At 48.3% G+C, this 3724-nt stretch overlaps 1 protein-coding gene across 1 annotated transcript in view; it reads left to right on the top strand.

The window, feature by feature from the left end:
- Positions 1–1185: 1185 nt before the first annotated feature.
- Positions 1186–3724, top strand: part of CEP85 (centrosomal protein 85) — a 33252-nt gene continuing 30713 nt past the window's right edge. Inside the window, exon 1 of the mRNA XM_007111332.3 lies at positions 1186–1303. The gene's annotated coding sequence lies outside the window, so the exon portion shown is untranslated. The remainder of the gene's footprint in view (positions 1304–3724) is intronic.

The raw sequence follows: 3724 nt of genomic DNA, 5'->3' as shown, positions 1-3724 counted from the left end.
TCAACCACTGCGCCACCAGGGAAGCTCCTTACCATTTATATTTTAATAAAGACTTCTGGTCTTAATTTCAGAGAATACTCCCTAAATTCATCTATCATATCATACCCAGATTCATTATCGATTAAATCTGTTATTTTCTGCTATCTATATTCTTACCTTAAAACACTATAAGAGAGGGCAAGTGATAGAACCCCAGAGCCCTTCCTCTAGAGTGAATTTGGTCCGGTAATTAACTCTTTATGTCTGGTTCTTCAAAGTTAAGAAATCACACAACTTTTATTTTTCTTTTGTTTTGTTGAGTTATAATTGGCATACAACACTGTATAAGTTTAAAGTGTGCAGCATAATGACTTGACTTACATACATCATGAAATGATTATCACAGTAAGTTTAGTGAACATCCATCATCTCATACAGATGCAAAAGTAAAGAAATAAAAAAGTATTTTTTCCTTGTGATGAGAACTCAGGATTTACTCTTTCATATATAAAATACAGCACCGTTAATTATATTTATCATGTTGTATCACACAACTTTTTAATGCCTCTCCCTCCCAAGTCGAATTTCCAGATACCTGGAATTTTACTGTACTTTGGTTGATGGCTTTGTTCCTCCTTTTAAACAATTTCAGTCTGATTTTTCAAGTATGTATTAATGCAAATAAACTTAGTTCCTTTTCCTAGGGACCGAGTTTGAGTAGGGAGGCAAGATTGATCCCTTACCCTTCAACCTGAGTCCTGATCACAGATTGACCACCGACTCTAATCCAGACCAAGCCCTGACCCTGATAAGACAGTGACTCTGGCCACACCCTAACTCCTGGTCACAACGTCACCCCCTGCTTCAGGTGGGAGTACTGATAGATGGTGAGGAATGGGAGGAGGGTGGGCAGGTTGGGTGGGATCCCGCTATGAGCTGCGCTGGCTGCCAGCTTCTCATCTGCACAGGCCAAGCAGGCCACTTCAGGCCGGGGTGAACAGGGCTCCGCCCAGAGGCGAGACCAGCCAAGGGGCAGAGGCAACGGCAGAGAGCGGCGGCGGGCTCATGCGCAGAGAGATCCGTCGGTTCTCTGCGCCGAGGGCGGCGTGCAGGGGCGGGACACCCGCGCGGCCCGACTTCTGATTGGTCGTAGCGGGGCAGAAAGGGGCGGGGCCGGGGCAGTGCGCGCTCTGAGGCGCGCGGCCTGGCGGGTGTGTAACGGCCGTTAGGCGAGCTGAGGCGCTGAATCGCCGTCCGCAGCCGACGTGGTCGCAGTGGTTGGTGTCCCTGAGTGAGGGATTTCGCTGCCCGCTTTCAAGCTCACGTAAGTCCTCCTCCCTTCGGGGGCCCCCGTCGGACTGACAGACCCTGTCCCCTGCCTAGAGAGCCTTGGCGGAGCCTCAGACACTCTCGACCGGCCTCTGTGGTGGGGAGGGCCGCGGGAGAGCGAAGAGCATGCGCAGAGCGACTGAGTCGTTCGCCTTGGGTCTCTGACGCCCCGGCTTTCTGAAATAATGCCCCTCGCTTGCCTCCTTGGGTCTCAGTGGCCTCCCGCCCTCATCGCCTCGCTCTCTCCCCGTCACTCACTCCGCAGCAGTTGCGGGACCTTTGCGATGGACGGGCCCAGTGCCGGTCGCCAGGGCACGGCGGGAGGGAAGTTCTTGCCCTCCAGGAGCTCGCAGCCCCGGGAGTAGACGTCCCGCGGGTGGTTGTTCGGCCAGCACTCAGTAGTGCAGGGTGGAGAAGTACGGGAGCGCGGAACCCAAGGAGCCGACGGAGCCTGAGGGGGCGGGGAGCCCTCCCCGAGGAAGTGAAGTTTGAGCCGAGATTTGGAGAAAGATACAGGAGGAAGGTCTGGGGACGGAGAGCCCTTGTGAAGGCGCTAGGCTGGAGTTTCTCAGCCGGCGCGATTTTGCCCCCCACGGGATATTTGACAGTGTCTGGAGACATTTTCCGTTCTCACAACTCGGGGATTGCTCCTGGCATCTGATGGGTAGAAGTCAGGGGTGCTGCTAAACAGCCTGCAGTGTACAGGACAACCGCACATCAAAGACTTACCCGACCTCCAATGTCATTAGTACCGAGCATGAGGCACCTTGCTATAGACAGGGAGGAGCTGGTTCTCTGGATGAACAGAAAGTGTGTTGAAGTTTATTTATGCAATAGAAGGTGTTCAGAACTTACTTCATCACATTAAACCGGGAGGATCGGAGCCCTGTTTGTCTTTTACACCAGTATACTTCCACGATATGGCACAGAGCCAGGCAGACAGGCACTCAGTAAATTTTGGTTGATGAATCGACTGCTGTGTGCTAGGAAGGGAGGAGTAGTGATACAAGGACGATTAAGAGGACCATGCCTCATTACTTGCCCTTAGGCCTTGTCTGTTTTATTATGTGGTGGTGTTCAGGACTTGTTCTTTGTAAAGACAACATCTTGGCAAGGATTTGGCTTCTCTTTCTTTAGGTTTGGTTTAATGAATGATCAAGGCGATGAAAATAGTGTGATGGTGTGAGGTTCTTAGTGTGTCTGTGTCAGCTGTCTGTGTTTCCCTTCAAATCCTCTCCTGTCTTGATGTGGTTCTGTCAACAGCTTCCAAGTGTGTTCCGCACTAAGATTATAATTCTTCAAGGGGAGAACTACTTATAACAGCAAAAATCTAATTCCCGGGTAGCAACTTGGGAAATAGAGCCTGGGTGGTGACCAAGGGAAGAGTGAAGAAATTATATGAGCTGCCCCTGCTCCTAACTGCTTTAGGGCTTGCAGCTCTGGCTATGTCTGAGGCATAGAAACTCCAACTTGTGGTGCCTTAGTAACTTCCTTTATTTCTTTTTGTCACAGACAGAATGCTGACTAGACTTTTGTAGCATTAGAGCACAGTCCTGGCTTTGAAACCTCTTCCTAACTGTACAGTCTTCACCTTTCTAATCCTTTATTTTCTCATCCATAAAATGAGGATAATAGTAGTAACTACCTCATAGGTTTGATATGAGCATTCAACATAACACATGATACTATAGAGTCTTTAGCAGAATGCTTGATGGGTAGTAAGGACAGGCATACCTCAGATATTGTGGGTGGGATTCCAGACCACTGCAATAAAGCGAGACACAAACTTTTTTGGTTTCCTAGTGCATATGTAAGTTATGTTTACACTATATTGTAGTCTGTTAAGTATACAATAGCTTTATGTCTTTTAAAAATCTATGTACCTTAATTAAAAAATACTTTATTGCCAAAAAATGCTAACCATCATCTGAGCCTTCAGTGATTCGTAATCTTTTTGCTAGTTTGCTAGTGGAGGATTCTGCCTCGATGCTGACGGCTGCTGACTGAACGGGGTGGTGGCCGCTGAAGGCTGGGGTGGCCGTGGCAATGTCTTCAAACAAGACAGCAGTGAAGTGTGCTGCATTGATTGACTTTTCTTTTCACAGACGATTTTTCTGTAATATGCAATGCTGTTTGATAGTATTTTCCCCACAGTGGAACTTCTTTCAAAATTGGAGTCAGTCCTCTCAAACCCTACTGCTGCTTTATCAACAGAGTTACGTAATATTCTAAATCCTCTGTTGTCATTTTGACAGTCTTGACAGCATCTTCACCGGAAGTAGTTCCATCTCAAGAAACCACTTCCCTTGCTCATCCGTAAGAAGCAATTCCTCATCTGTTAAAAGTTGTATCATGAGGGGCTTCCCTGGTGGCGCAGTGGTTGAGAGTCCGCCTGCCGATGCAGGGGACACGGGTT

The sequence above is a fragment of the Physeter macrocephalus genome, chromosome 3, assembly GCF_002837175.3.
Source record: "Physeter macrocephalus isolate SW-GA chromosome 3, ASM283717v5, whole genome shotgun sequence".
Classification (NCBI taxonomy): domain Eukaryota; kingdom Metazoa; phylum Chordata; class Mammalia; order Artiodactyla; family Physeteridae; genus Physeter; species Physeter macrocephalus.
The sequence above is the reverse complement of the archived record's forward strand: the minus strand, read 5'-3'. Positions and strand labels throughout refer to the sequence as shown.